A 16,564-nucleotide genomic window follows, 5' to 3' on the forward strand; every position below is an offset into this window, starting at 1 on the left:
CAGATATTCCAGTGGCAGAAAATTCAAACAAGGAAGAGATATTCAGAGAGAGTATATCACACTAAACATACACTCAGAGCTGTGATAAACTCCAAGTGTGCAACAGGTCACTAGTAGAGAATTTTTAATCACTGGATGCTTCTCCTAGGGTCTTAGCCCCCCTGTTTTACACACACATGGCCACAGAGGTAACTAAAGACTTGATTTTTTGGGGGGTAGATCATCCTGGATTCTCCTCATTTGTTCAAGACCTGATGCAAACCAGTTCCTTTGAAATTGCAGAGGCAATTTGGCTCCTTCTTCCCAGAAACTGGTCCTTTAGATTCAAAAGATCAGCATGGAGACTTTGCTCTTCAGCTGATCTTATTCCTAAGGATACATGAAGGACTCAATAAATACTTTTGATCACGTCTCTAGTTCCTTTCCCAGGCCCAGTTAACTGTTCTTGTAGTGTCTTTACCCTCGATTTTGTAAGAGTAGTGTCAGGTCATCCATTTGCCCTTTGACTAGGGACAGTTTCCCAGAAGATGAAGTCACCCCCAGTACATCCTGGGCAACTATTGGGCTCACATTTATTTGAGAGTACCATGTGTCTCTGTGGGGATTGGGTGACCTGAAGCCTATCACATCCCAAGACTCATCAGCTCTCTGCCTGGCAAACCTGGACAAATACACGCTTTTGCATCTGAGAACTCTTAATGAAGTGCTTCAGAAAGACGTTCTGGGAAACACGGTCAATAATAACAAATATCATATCCACGTGTTGCAGTCACACATGGAAACTATGATCCTGACCAGTGCTTTTGTACGTCGTCCAGGTGGCAAAACACCTGGAAGTCACACAACACCATGATCGTTACACAGCCCTAGTACAAAAGACACAGTTAATCCCAGTATCTAAAGTATGTATGACTTTTATGAGCAGAAAATATGACTAGATTGCTGTGTGTAAATGCAACAGAAAACCAGAGTAAGGCAATTCAAATCTATAAAAAAATATATCATGACTTAAGCACAATCACTTATTTCTGAATCTTTCCACTAACATCATTTACAGCTTTTTCATTAATTTGGTCATTGGCAGGTGCACATGGAAGGCAGAATAAGAGCCAGTCCCAAAGGTTTAAAAGAAAACAGGAGTAGGAAAGTTTTAAAATGAGAAAAATCTTATCCATTTACTTCTTTTTTTTTCTGTGAAAGAAAAAATCTGTTGTTATTCGTTTTTATAGAGGAATACTTTAGAAAAGTGGAGAAACAGTAGTATTTGCAATCTTAGATTACTCCAAGTCATCAGAAGGTTGGATTGAGGCAGGGAGGGGGATTATATCAACTTTCTTCTTAGGAACTCATTAATTCTCTGACTCATTTCTCTCTCGTGTTTCTCTCAGGTCTCTCCTATCCACTCTAATCCTTTAGTGGTAGATAAATCAAAGGTGTTATCAAAGTTGTCTTTTACTGACTACACTCAGACTCTGGACCTCTGAGTTATAGAAAAGGACATTCCATTGTTCCTTCTTTGCTTTTCAAAGATTGCCAGCATATCTTCTTAAAGTTAGACCTATGGGAAAGCCTGGGGTCATTTATTTCTCCTCCCTGGACCCTCCTATCAAGTATCCCTTTGAAGTTCTTTCTTAGGTACCACTCCTTTCCTTAGATTTTTCCTTCTGTTGCTGCTCATAGAGTTGTAGCTTACCTTTTATTCTTCATAGTCCACGTTTGTGTTTTCCTACTCAATGGAAATTAGGAATTAGATAAATCCAAACAGGTTTCAGTCATGTCCCCACATAATAACCAAGGAAATTCTGCTCTGCTAATGTTCCTAAAGTATATTGCTATGCATGGGGAAGCAGTGACCAATGGTCTGATCGAACTAAAAACCAGCATCCCCTTAATGGGAATTCTACAAATACCTGATACTCTTGGAAGAGGCCCAAGACTATTTCTTTCATTTTGTCATGTTGAAGCCACATATATTTGTTACCCTGACCAGAACTCATTAGACCACATATTTTACAACAGGTATAGACAAAGAGCTGTGTTGTGGACATAGGAGAATCCAGGGACCTACAGGATGTTTTACACAAGGACTCTTTTCACTAGAATGTCCTATAATGGGTAGCGACAAACCAACTCAAGCTGTTCTTTCTACATTGGTAATATGAAAGTGTGGTGCATTTCAGCATGGCACAGAAGCTGTGAGACAGACAGAAGCAAGGCATCTGTAACAACTGGAATGGAGAGCAGGGCTCGTCTCTCTCTGAGTTGCAAGTGTGGAAGACTGGCTACAGTCAGAGGGGGTTCTAGGCATTTACAAATGTATGGCAGGATGAAAACAGCCTGGGCTATACATCTGGGCCACTATTAAATGCTGAATATCCTTCCTCGTCTTCATAAAGCCTGCCTATGTTATTGCTCAGGTGGTTTTCTCTGTTTCCTTACTCTTCCAGCTACTTCTAAAATAATCTCCTATGAGATGAGGTATCAGCTTTCTTCTTGGCACCCTGAAAGAGTCACCATCACAGGGATATGCCATATAATTTCCTTTGGAATTTTCTCTCCTAGACATGAGCTATGGTTGAAATCAAGGACTAAAATATGAAAGAGTATAGAATATCCAATAATCCTTATGAGTTTCTGTTAAAATATGATATTGTATTTTCACACATACACTGCTAAATGCTGATCACTCCAACCTACAAATATAACAGACAGGGAAATGTTAACACACAAAAAAGACAAAAGTAGGTATACTTTCTGATAGCTGATGTGGGGACCTATTTGGGACCGCAAAGTTGGCATAAAAATTATTGTAAGCTGAATGCATTTGAGATTCAACAGATTAAAAAAAAAAAAGCCGCCCTTCTTGGATCTTCCCTTATTTGACTAAAGGCAGAAATTTCAGAGAAATAAGGACAGCCATAAATTGTCTCCTCAGGGTGGGTGAGCTCTCAGAAGAGAAACCAAAAGTAAATCTACTGTTAAATCCCCTCTCCTGGGGAGTTTTAAAGCCCTGAAGAAGATGGAAAGACCACTCATTCCAGTATAGACAAGTATTATCACAAACTTTCTTATCTTCTGTTTGTTCGCCAAAAAAAACCCCATTTGTCTTTCCTACAGAAACCCATTTTTTTCTTCCCCTAGGAGCTTCTCTTTCCCCTTGTCTTTCTCTTACTAAGTTAGGTATACAAGCCAAGTCCCAAACTATAACCAGTCTTTTCAATTACTCTTCATGGAGTATGCTCATGTGTATGTGGTTTGCACACGTAAAGAATGTTTTTCTCCTGTTAATTTGTCTTTTGTCAATTTAATCTCTAAACTCCAGGTATTAAACTGGAGATAGAGGAAAAGTTTTTCCTCCTATACAATAAACAATTTACTTAACCTTACTTAAATATAGTTCTTCTCATTTTTAATTGCAATCTATTTCAGTCTACTTAAACAGAGGGAATATGACCTGCAAGAATTTTTGAAGGGCTAAGCATTCCCTTAGCATTACAAATAAAGGCTCAGTCCTCTCCTTTGGACATCTCCAAAAATTAAAACAAAAAACAAAAAATACAAGGAAGAAAACCAATCCATTCAAACCCAAAGATCTACACATTTAATGCCAATCACCTCTACTAACTGTGATAGACCCTACTAACAGAAGTCTGTTGAGAATGCCACTTTCTAATCCACAGGGTTCTGTTCAAACTAAAGAGCACAAGAAACTGTTTTACCCTCTCCCTTTGTCTACCGACATGTTTCGGCAAATCACAAACACTTGAGCAAATAATAATAAATTTAGTCATTCAATTAATATTCAATTAAAGAATATATTATTTTACCTTAGTTAGACATTTCCATCAGTGTTCAAGAAGAATGTTGTAACTCAAGCTTTCTTGTAAGCAGCAATACTGTTTATCCTACGTATGAGAAAACACAGAAAAACATGTAAACTCAGAGACTTCTTACTTTTAAATCTGGTGATTCACAGTTTTCAGAAGGCAATAAGGGATGGGAAAATGAATGAGAGTTATTCATAGAAATGATACAGGACGGTTAACAACAATAGGCTGCCTAAAAACCAAAACTGACCAACCAAATCCAACGAAACAAATAACCAGTAATAGGTGGTTTTCTTAGATCTTTTTTTCTAATGATTTCTGGAAACATAGGTGGGGAGGGACTATACCTTGGAAGGGAGAGGAAAAAGGTTTGTGTGTCAGAAATGCCTCAGCCAAATGATTTAATTGCTCAGACTCTTATTTTCCTCATCTGTAAAATGAGGGAAACAATACCTATCCCATAGACTTGTGCTAAGGATTAAGTAGAAGACAGGAAAGCTCTCTCCACAGTGCCTTAAGTCCTAGGAGGTACTGTATACATTGATGCTCAGTTCTTCTGCAGCCCCGTTCCCAAGCCTTTGCTTCTTTTGCAATTACTTCCAACACCTTTTCATAGTGTTAGCTCCATGGCATTTAACTAAAACAAAACAAAACAAAACAAACCAAGATATCTTAATGACTCCAAAACAACAGCTTTAAAAATAGAAGAGAGACAACACTCAACTTCACGTATAATAAGAACAGCTAAATGCCTGGAATATTTCCTATGTGCTAAGCTCTGTACTAATAATTTTATATCAATCATCTCTTTAGCCCTTACAACAGACAGATTAGAGAGTGTGATACCAGAAAACCTGGGCACAAAGCAGTGAAGTCCCTTTTTGCAGACTGCCCAGCCCTGTGGAGGCAGAGCTGGGACCTGAGTCCACCTCACTCACCTCTGAGCACCCTCTTCACCACCTCATACCACAGGTTCCACCATAATCTGCACCACTGGACTTCCACACACCCCAAATGATGCCATGTACTCAATTTCATTATTATCTCCCCCTTCCCGCCTTCCCTCCCTCCTTTCCTTCCTTGTTTGCCTTTCTTTCAACCTTTATTTCTAATCTAAACTTAATAACTATTTTGTTTATTTCATTCTTCTGCTCTGACTGATTAAGGTGGAATACTGATCACTCTAAGATAACTGGGTTCACTTCTTGGGCTCAGCCTTTTACTAGCTTTGTCATCTCAGATGGGTCACTTAACTTCTTAGAACCTTGGGGTTTTCTCCTCTACACAATGAATGCATTAGACAAGATGATACCAAGAGGACCAGTTTACTGGTCTTATGACTAATTACTTTGCAAGCAGTTTCATATCATTCTAGCATTAAGACCTTCATGGGTACATTATAACGATTATGTACTCTAACACACAAGTTTTCTTGCTTTAGCTCAAGCTAAAATTCCAAGTTTCTGGGAGGAGTCACATATTCATAAACAACTCTTTAAAGATCTTGCAAATGAGGTTAGGTCACTATGTAAGGTCATGCAGAAGGGGTAGAGACAAAATATGAATCCAAGTTTGTAGGACCCTACAGCTCATGTTCTTTGCCATATCCCAAGCCTACCAGAAAGCACTATGGAAAAGTTAAATGACACAAATTAGTCTCATTTCTGATATTTGACTTAAAATTTAGGGTGGCAATGATAACCATAACTAGCATGCATGTGAGCTTATTGTTATTATTACTATTATTATATCCCTTGGACTTCCTATCATACTGAGTGCCAGGTACTATAATCATCCTCTTTTGAAAGCTGAGAAAACAGAGACCCATGGACTAACATTACTTGCCCAAGACACAGGGCTAATAAGTAGAGGATCTAGGATTTTCTTTCTATTTTTAAATCATTGTTTATTGTTTTAGCTAAAACATTGGCTAAGGTTATGGTTAATTATGGTCATTGGCATATGGCAGTTATGATGCATTTTCAAGTTAGTAAGCTGCAGTTGTGAATACAGAACAAAAAATTTGCAGGTTGGTATGAGGGTGACCACAAAGACAGGCCCATAGTTGTTAAGTAATTCATATGCTCCAATAAAGGAAAAGGATTTTTTAAGAAAGATTTGCCAGAGACTGTTGAGAACCTGCCTCCCAAACTATTTCTCCACTTAAATTGCCAGCTATTGTCATTGTGTCTGAGAACTAGGAAAGAAATGACAAAGTGAATTTCAGGGGACACTGTTTGTCAGTGAGGTGTGTGGCATGTCCTTCACACTGAGGGAGTCAGGCCTACTTGCTGTCTACTTGGGCGGAGGGAAACTGAGCTCCAAGGAGAAAGCAGGTAAGCAAACAGCCAACGAAGAAGCTCTATTTATTTAGCTGGGTCCAGATTTACCGAGAAAATGCCTTCCAGATGTATTCCAAACACGGTGGCATGATTAGGATGGAGAAAACAGTCAAGTTTATTTGGCTTCTGTGGGGGATTTGTTTGTATATTCTAATTGCATCATCGTTTAGCTTTATTTCATCTGGAACCTGACTGCCAAATGAGCGTATTGATTACCTGTCACGGATGCATATTTCTCAATTAACAGCCATCAAGACTTATAAAATCTTAGCTACGTCAAAACCCACAGGCAGGTTTTAGTACGATCGTGAGTAGTAATGCTAGACACTTTCACCAAGCATCAGCTACCATGCTGGCACCTACCAACCACATATGCTGGTTTGTTTAAATATCACAACCTCCTTCAAACTATATATCGTTGTCTTTCTCTTTTAAGTGAGGAAACAGAGGATCAGGGAAATTAAAACCCTTGCCTCACACAGCACAATTAGTAAGTAGTGGAGTAGGGATTTGAACCCATATATGCAACAATTCAAATTCCACAGGGCTTTCTGGCACACACAGGTGGTGCAGTGCACTGGTGATGCCCCACTACTTGGCTGGAAGTCCAGCTTCATCATTTACTAACCCCATGGTCCTGAAGTTTCTTGACATCTCTGTGTCTCAGCTTCCTCATTTGCAGAGCTGGGGAAATCACAGGCCATAGATGGTTAGGATTAAATGAACTAGCACATGTGTGATACTGAGATGAGTGCCTGAGATAAGGAGGAACCACTAGTTTACATCTTCTGGATGCTGTGAAAAACAAACTAAAAATCTTTGACCTTCAAAAACTTGCTGTAGGCATTTTGTACTTCTGAAGACTTTGCAACAATTCAATTTTCCTCACAGCAGCCAAATGCTTCAGGTCAGACCATTGTCTCTCCCCTCTGAGACTAAGACAAGGGAACTCTTTATGCCAGAATATTTCCAGTCCACACAATTCATGATCCTCCTTGTCACATCTGAGGACACACATAAGAACGTTATTTGTTGATCGACCCACATGCTTTGGATACGTTAGGTTGACCTCTCACAACAACTTTACAACTTGGTGCTATTATCTCCATTTCACAGATGCAAGTGAGATGGGTCATAACATTGAGATGATTTGCGCGAGTTCATGTAGGTGTAGCAAGACCAGGATTTGAAGACAAATAAGAATGGATTCTAAATTTGTGTGCTTGCTTCCAAAACATGACACTTCACCACTGACGATTTCTCCTTATATCCCTGGTGAACTTTAACCCTTCTGGTGAGATTCTTTTTTTTTTTTTAAGATTTTATTTATTTATTCATGAGACACAGAGAGAGGCAGAGACATAGGCAGAGGGAGAGGCAGGCTCCCTGTCAGGGGATGGATGTGGGACTCAATCCCAGGACACGCGATCATGACCTGAGCCAAAGGCAGACGCTCAATCACTGAGTCACCCAGACGCCCCTCTTCGGGTGAGTCTCAATGCACATGTATTTCACCTTCCCTGATTTTTATCCTTTGAAGACATATTTTACAGAGTCTTTTCTACATTCACCTCTACTGAGTGTTGTGTGAATGGAGATGAACACAAACATGGCCTCTGTATGAAGCTCACAGCCTGAGGGGATGGTATACAATTATATACTTGACATGTCCTAAGAAGATAATGATGAAGACGCTAGAATGGAAAAAGAAAAAGGAGAGCAACAGGCCAATAGATGGCTCAGGGCTCTCTAAGAAAATGACATTTATGCTGAGATGACAATGAGAAATGCAACATGTAAAGAGTAAGGGGTCTCTGGCAGAGGAGGAGCATGTGCACAGACCCTGAGACCAAACAAGAGCTTCTGGTCATGGGAACCAGAAGAAAGCATGCACATGGCTGGAGACAGGGGTAAGGATTAGTGGAAGAGGCTGGGGCTACCTCCCTGGGAGGGGGGAGGGATGGCTCCAGGGGACCAAAAGGAAGTGTTGAGTTCTGAGTCTGACAGTGCCTCACGCAGTCCTCGCAGTAGACAGATGGTTATCACGTCGCATTGTCACATATGCATATCTACTCCCATCCAGACCACGAGCTTCATAGGAGCCTACGACAGTGTTTAGGACAAAGTGGGCATTCAGCAAATTGAACGAATGAATGAACAAACTATCTGCTAATGGGGCCATCTTGTAAGATTCTTAGCAGAAGATAGACAATAATAGGGCTGGAATAAAGAATGAAATATGTGTCTTTTGTTCCCGGCTAAGAATCAAATCAATCAAACGTCTTCACATATATATTTATATTTATGTAAAAAAAATAGGCATTATATGTTAATAATCAGAGCCATCATTAATCACTTGACACTGGACTCAGTGCTTCCTTTGTGACCTGTTTCATTTTTGTGAAAATAAATATGAAGTAGCTATTGTTAATTCTCATTTAGAGAGAAAAAAGCAACATAATAACAATGATAACAAAACCAGAGCAGAGTTTCAATAAATTATCCAAGGTAAAAAAAAAAAAAAAAAAAAAAAGTACTTGTGTCATCACAGTTTCCACCCAGGCATTTTATTCAAAGTCTGTGCACTTGGCTACTTTATGATAATGTCTCAAGATAGTTATCCTTGGAATTTTTCAAAGTTTAAAAAATATAAAACATAATACATAAAATAAGAGTCATTGAAAGGAAACCAGTAATGATAAATATCAAAAATAGGAACAAAGCATTTGTAACAATAGTGAGTGGTTAATAAAAAGATAAAATTTAATAGAATCTCACTGATAATGACTAGAAAACAAAACAGAAAAAGAAAAGCACTCAATGCATTAGATTGGTGCATTGATTTTAACTTCTTTATTTTTATTATGTTGCTTGTAAAATAAAAATTAGCAGGAAAAAAAGGAAGCAACGGGAGGTGTGATTTCCTAGGAATGGCAGACCAGCAGACTGGGTAAATAAGCCAATATTTGCATTCTTCACAATTTTTCTATTACTGTTCCCAGTTGACTATGTCTAGAAGGTCTTCTTTCTCCCCCTGCTGTCTGAATAACTCCTAATCATTCTTCAACACCCAGATCAAATTCCTCTCCGTCTTGGGAAGCCCTACCTGACCTTCTAGGTTCCCACCAGACCATCCATATTATTCTTACAGTTTCTAAAATGTTATAGCATAATATTTTCTGTTTCATCCAATGTAGAAACCAAGCCCTACATCTAGTAGGCAGTTTATAAGGCATTGGTGAGCAAGCAAATTAAGTAATTATCCTGCCGAATCTTCTCTTTTAATGCAAATGCTGTAGGTAGTTAGCAAAGAGAACTTATTCAGGTGTGCCAGATGATCTGGACACCTGGTTTGAATTACTATATTTAGTATTCGCAGAAGAGATGACTATGTATCTCTATCTCCATTTTATAGATGGAGGAACAGGCTCAAAGAAGATAAACTGTTCACTTTATCTTCTTTGATAAAGAGGGAGCTAATTATTCTGCATTGTTCTGGACGACACAGAGAACATAGCATAAAAGAAAGGAACCTTGGTCCAACATTAGAAAAATTACGTGAGAATTAATTTTGCATTTTTGGGAGCTAGGCCAAGTCATGGAAAACGCAAAGTATCAGGGACTTGGGGAAAGATTAAAAATAATAATAATGAGAGGAAATAATTGCTGAGTAGCATTTGGAATGAGAGTGAGATGACGTCTCTGCTTCCATGGCCCTAGGCTGCTCTGAGGCGGTTGAGCAGGATGCTGGAACCAGCCTGCCTTGGTTTGAATTCCTAGAGGCGCGACCCTGGGCAAACTGCATAAACTTTTTGAGACTCAGTTTACCTGTCTGTAAAATGGGCATGATAACAATAGCATTTACCCTCCAGGGATATTATGAGGATGAAATGAGGTAATATATGTGATGTTAGTCATCCTCTGGCACTTAGAAAATATGAAAGTATTAATGAACTATTGTTATTCAATGTTTTCATCAGTAACAAAGAAAAAGATAGTTACAAGTAATGAGTATTGCCTTGTCAGACACAGACAAATGAACACACTGTTTATTGTAAAAAAAAAACAACCATAATACTCTGGAATGACACAAAAGCTACTGTTAAGGCAGCACTCACTCTACAAGGCACTGTGTCATGCTTGGCAGCACCACTTCAGTGATCCTCACAACACCACTAGGAGGTAGGGCTCTTTAAAACATTTTTTTTTATATACTGTTCATTTTACACTGAGTAAAGTAAGTTCAGAGAACTGATAATGACTTGACCATCGTCACAAACTACCTAGAAGAGCCAGGATTCAAACCCAAATTTGTCTTGTGTCAAAACTTGTGTCCATAGCCCCATGCTGTGCTAACCCCCCAGGTCCACTTCTTCATCCTCCTGAGAGTCTGTCAGCTGCTGCATTACCCTGACTATGAATAATGGTCTCTAACAACCAAAGGCAGAACAAGGGGGAGCTAATTTATTCTGCATTGTTCCGGAGAGCACAGAGAACATAGCATAAAAGAAAGGAAACTTGGTCCAACATTAGAAAAGATCTTTAGCGATAATGAGGCACCTGTGGAAGCAGGGAACTATCTCTGGACTTAGGAGTCAGAGAGGCACTGAATTTTATCTGCATTTCTTACCAACTAGGGCAACAAACAAATGCACACTCTCTAATCCTCAGTTTTCTCATCTGGATAGCCAATATAAGAATCCTTAATTCACTTGGTTGTTTGGAGAATAAGATAACATTATATACACAAATTGCTGAGAGTCAACGTGTGTTTGCTTCTTCCATTTACCCCATTTTTAAAGCAATTAGAGCTGTTCAATAATGCAGTGGAAAGTATTGATTCCCTTCCCCATTCTCCACCACGGGAAGTACACACACAGTGGGGTGGCTTACTGACAGGCCCTGTAGTGCCAACCCAAACCTCAGCTGATAGAAGAGCTGCAAGGACCCTCCAACTCTGAGTTGCTAGGAAATTAGGAAGGACAAATAATGTGGCGGATGGTAGAGCAAAGATTCAAGATAACCTCAACTGTTTGAACAGGGAGCTAAAATTAAGGCAATGGAATTGAATAGGGGTAAGTAGAAAAAAAAAGATTTGCATTTAAATTAGAAATAAACAAGAGCAATAACAACATAATCTTGCTTGTAGAGAATGGCAGAGGTATGATTTGGCCATAGTGCAAGTGAAAACATGCTAGTTTTTTTGTTTTTGTTTTTACCAATCACCAGCTTAATACGTGACTTGACTTCTAAAATTGCATTTTTAGAGATTCCAGATCTGGGCTGGAGAACTAATTGTCTCACTATATTGTGAGACACACCAAGCACACCTTAGTAGGGGAAAATTTCCTTCTGAAGTCAGCATTTGAGTGAAAAATCTCATGTAGCCTAAACTGACTTTAAGAAATCCTTATTCTACACATAGGTACAGTATACATCATTAAGAGTATACAACTCTGTTTGGTAGCTCTTATGCACAATAGAATTTAAGTCCTGTAGGGCTAAATTATGTCCACAATAAAAATCCAACCATTTTACCTTTTAAAAATTTAGCAAATATCTAATAGTGAAAAGGCATTGAACAATTATGAAGTGTTCCTGCTTGTCTTCAGGGTTTACTTAATTTTTTAAAAAAATCATTAAGCTTTTATAACTTATAAATAGATTGTTATGGAGATTAAATGAGATAATATATATTGATCTTAACCATGCATTAAATTTTAAGAGGAAAATTGAGAAATCAAATTGGTGATGAGGACTGTGACACATTGGAGACAGAGCCATAAAGCAGGATTCAGTGAACTACCACCTTGGGCAAAATGTGGCCTGTAGCCTGTGTTTTTATACCTGCAAGTGAAGAAGTTTTGTTTTGTTTTAGATTATTAAAAGGTTGTAAAAAAGGGAGAAAAAAAAAAAAGAAGAGGAAGAAGAATATGTGGCAGAGACCATATGGGGTCTGCAAAGTCTAAAATATTTAGTCTCTGGCCTTTTAACAGAAAAATTTTGCTGATCCTGGCCATAAATGTGTCACTGGAGATTCCCCACTGCAAAGAAGAAGACCAATCTCATATCTCTGAGTTTACGACCACACTTCATCACAAGCCCCTTCTTCATTGTCGGCTTCTCCAGTAGCTCCAGAGTTACCTCTTGCTCTCAAAATGCTAAATGGTCTGCAGTTCTTCAGCCCAGGCATACTATTTTGTTCCTCTGTGCTTTTGCTGGCCCCGTTCCCTAGTAAAATTCTTCTCCTCTATGCTCAACAGTACACATGCAGACTTCGTTTTTTTAACCAACTCTCTCTAATTGAAGGCCATCTGTTCCTCCATGGCCTCTCCTAGAATCTAGAGTCTTAGATGGTAGGCTCTTATAAAATAACTCAAATTATTCGTCTGTGTCTTTAGCACCTAACACTGTCCCTAAAACCTGGTAGGCTCTCAGTCAATGTTTTCTAAACAGAGATAAATAGGTTTAAATATTAACAGAGCTCTCCGTGCAGAAAGGAGGGGACTGCTTTGGGAAGACTTCACAAAGCAGAAACGGGAACAGTAAGGAGAAATTATAGTTAGGAAGGAAGTGACTTGTCCAAATCCCCACTGAGAGACAAGAATAGATAAAGGAACAGATTTTATTCTCAAGAAGACCTGACTTTGATTCCTGACAACACGTCTGCATTTCCATCTGAGATTTCAAACAGAGAAATTCACCTTAGGAGCCAGTTTTCTGAACTGTAGCCTGGAGATTTTAACACCTGCCTCGTAGGAATGGGGAAGATTAAGACCAGTGCCTTAGAAAGGCCGACACAATGTCTTGGCCATAGTAGGTAATTGGTTCCTTTTTACCCCCTTCTACTTCCCCATATCCTCAGGTTTCTCCTCAATGCCACAACTCTCCCCACAGCAACTGGGGAGAAGAAAAACACACACAAACACACACACACAAGTGAATTTCCAACAAAACCGCTCCAAACATTTCATCAAAGTTTCCCCTGACTTAATATACCACCCTTAGAAGATAAACACTAGGGTTCTGTCAACAAACGCAGGCTATGCATCCAGAGAAGACAGTTCATAGTAATTTTGTCAGCAAAATTGTAACAATAAAGGCCCAAACAACACTTCATCTCCCTGTCAGTTGTCTTGAAAGGGCAGATTACTTTTTCCTCAATCTTGGCACATCCAATTAAGGTAGACTTACAAGCCAGGCAGGTGTAAAGTGCAAGCCAGCACTTGTTCACATTAGCAATTATCAATGGAAACCTCCGTGAATGCGAAGGCTTGGCACCACTGTTGCCTTGGCAACCATCAGCCTGCAGAGGCAGGGCGGACAATGACATGAAAGCTTGACATCTTTGACCTGAAAAAAGATGGTTTCTCTTTCTCCATTTTCCCCAGTTACTCTTAGTGTTAGTCATTGCAAGTTTCCAAATCAAACACTTCATGTCACCTGCCTGGCATTTGGGAATCTACCCAAGGCTTAAATTGGCAATTATACTTCTCTGATGAATATGTTTTGAGCACCTAGTATGTGCCAGGCACCGTGTAAGAAAAGCCACTTTCAATCTAGAAAAGTAAACTTATTTTCCTTTCCTTTCTTTCTTTCTTTTTTTTTCCTTTCTTCCTTCTTTCCTTTTCACATACATTCATTCAACAAAACATCTTTGAGGGAACTGTGTGTGCCAAGCACTGTGCTTAACACAGCTAAGGCAGAGATTGATGTGGGGAAAAAAGGCAAAAGGAAAACATTAAATTTCCTTTCTACTTAGAGCCCATTGACAAGTCCTTGAAACAGGCAGAGTGACCTTCCTCTGGGAACTCAGCTGCCTCCATGTTGACACTTTTTGCTAAGGGCCAAAGGCAGTCTTAGGCTGATCTTCCAAGATCTGGTAAGTCTACTTTAACATATAAAAATTCCTTTGGAAACATCCTTTATCTCTACCCCCTCCCCAAGATACATGTTAACAATCATCCTCCTAGCATGTGGCCCATTGATATACATCTGAAGAGTCTCATGATTAATGTTGTACTAGACAGTAATAAATGACCTTTTCCTAACAATAGCTAGCCCCCTCAAGGTCCAGGAAACCTTGTTTCCAAATTCCTTAGAGATGTATGCAGTCCCTAACCCCCTCCCAACTTGAAAGTAAATAATCAGTCACTCATTACAACCCTAGGCAGCTCTTTCAGACCATGAGTCTTGTTCCCATGCTTGAATAAAACTACCTTTTTGCAATGAAAACATCCTAAGAATTCTTTCTTGACCATTGGCTCTGAACCCCAACATTTCCATGTCAGAGATAACTAAGAACTAGTCTTTGCCCTCAGGAAGCTGTCAGTTATATTGACAAAGCATAAGAACACAAGAACCATAGATAAAGTGTGTCCAGTAAGAAAGGTAAAAAAAAAATGTTTTACAAGAATGTCATAAGCAAAAAAAAAAAAAAAATAAGAAAATGCTTCAGAGATTTTAAAAGATAGAAGGTCAAAATAAAAATGCCAAGTATTATCCTTGTAACTCACATTGCTAGTTCTTTCTTTTACCTATTCATTCATTTACTCACACACATATTTTTTGGATGATGAAGGTAAATAAAGCCCAATGGAGAATAATAAGTTTGGAAAAGAGTACAAGAAACAGAAAGAGAAAGGATGACTAAGGATAGGCTGTGGGAGGAATTCACACCCGCAAAGCCACTGCTACAAGCCAGATACTGTGTCTGGTTGAGGTTGACGTTCATAAAACTTAGACAGTTTTATCCATCTTCTTCCTTCTCTTCTTCCTCTTATTATTATTGTTCTTGTTGTTAATTTCATTTCACAGATTTCCAGATGAGGAAATTTTGTCTCAGAAGGGCTAACTGTCTTGGAATTATAATGCCCACATTTAATAAAATGTGTGACTTTGAAATCTGTGCTCTTGTTACTCTGCCACAAAGAAGAGAAAAGATGCAAATTTATGAAAGGTAGACAGAAAGAAATGCATCATAAGCATGGCACTTGAGGAAGAGATGATAATAACTGGTGGCACTCAGGGGTATTGATTTCCTTCAGAAGGCCTTGATTTTGGAATATTTAACCTTTAATTTAGCAGAGACTCTGACAACCAAAAACACCAATTGCCTCTTGACATTTTTTTAGTTCCATGATAATACCCATAGAAAGAGCTTTCAAGGAGGCTTAAAAATAAAAGGAAAGGTAAAATCAGTGAAAGAAAAATAATTATTTTTAAAAAGGACTGTATAGTGCACTTAGGCAGTGCACTGAAGATATTCATTGGGACACTTGGGGGTGAGGAATTGGTCAGGTTCTTGTCTTACAGATGAGAAAACTAGGCCCAGGGATACAATGTGATGTATCTCAGCTCGCCTATCTCTTATTTCATGAAAACCACAAGGCACTTTCCTTTACATGAGTGTTCACAGAGGGGAATTTACCAGTAAATTTTAATTTAAGAAAATACAGTTGTGCATTATTGGCAATGAATTATTTAAGTCCAGGATTAGTATCCTAAGATTTTACTGCTCATAGTGTGATTCACAAACTGCCAGCTCAAGCATCACCTGAAAGATTGTTAGAAATGCAGACTCCCAGAATCTGCATTATAACAAGATCCCCAGGTGCTTTGTATGCACATTAAAATTTGAGAAGCCTTGAAAAGAAAAGGCATATATTAAAAAAAAGAAGATGACTTGGGGGCTAAATTCACTTGGGTTTAATCTCAATAGAAGCATGTGAGCCATGAGCATGATTTGGATTATGAGGGAAAAGCAAGTGTTCAAAGAGAAACAATGACTTGGATGTAAGTGGACTTGGATGTTCAGGGGATGGCACATGGCTTAATGTTGTTCCTAAAATGTGAAGATAAGCTAGAAATAGGATTTAGGTGCCAGAATGAATATTCAACAGTTATTCTCTGGTGACTAGGAAACAATTCATGGCTAATACCACAACCACAACAAAAGTAATTCTTTTTGTATACTACTCTGGAGCTTAACTGTATCTGACACGTAAGTACTCAATAAGTATTTACTGATTCACTAAATAAATGTAAAACATTTTCATGCCCATTTACTAAATCAGCATAAAACATTTTCATGCCCATCATCTCATGGGATGTTTTGAACACTTCTGAGAGGTAAAAAGAACAGGAATTTTTTTTTATATTTTATTACTGTTTTCCTCCATTTTATAGAAAACCAAACATAGTAAAGAAAAAATGATTTGCATAAAATGATACTACTAGTAAATTGCTAGATCCAAATCTCAGCTTCAAGTCTTATGATTCCAAAGAATACCCTCTTTCAAGCCAATTAAGACCTCAGGCCTTTGGCTTCATACTTTTCCTAATTCACACCGGAGATCTCATAGTGAGAACTAACTACATATAAATATATTTTAT

General features: G+C 38.6%; 1 protein-coding gene across 3 annotated transcripts in view; it reads right to left on the bottom strand.

Moving 5' to 3' along the window:
- The window catches only part of TENM4 (teneurin transmembrane protein 4), a 2,813,748-nt gene that overhangs the window by 1,357,590 nt on the left and 1,439,594 nt on the right, over nt 1–16,564 (bottom strand). For all 3 annotated transcript variants that reach the window (XM_072794810.1, XM_072794811.1, XM_072794814.1), the window contains one exon: nt 3,828–3,905. The gene's annotated coding sequence lies outside the window, so the exon portion shown is untranslated. The remainder of the gene's footprint in view (nt 1–3,827; nt 3,906–16,564) is intronic.

The sequence above is a fragment of the Canis lupus genome, chromosome 23, assembly GCF_048164855.1.
Source record: "Canis lupus baileyi chromosome 23, mCanLup2.hap1, whole genome shotgun sequence".
NCBI classification, from domain to species: Eukaryota; Metazoa; Chordata; class Mammalia; order Carnivora; family Canidae; genus Canis; species Canis lupus.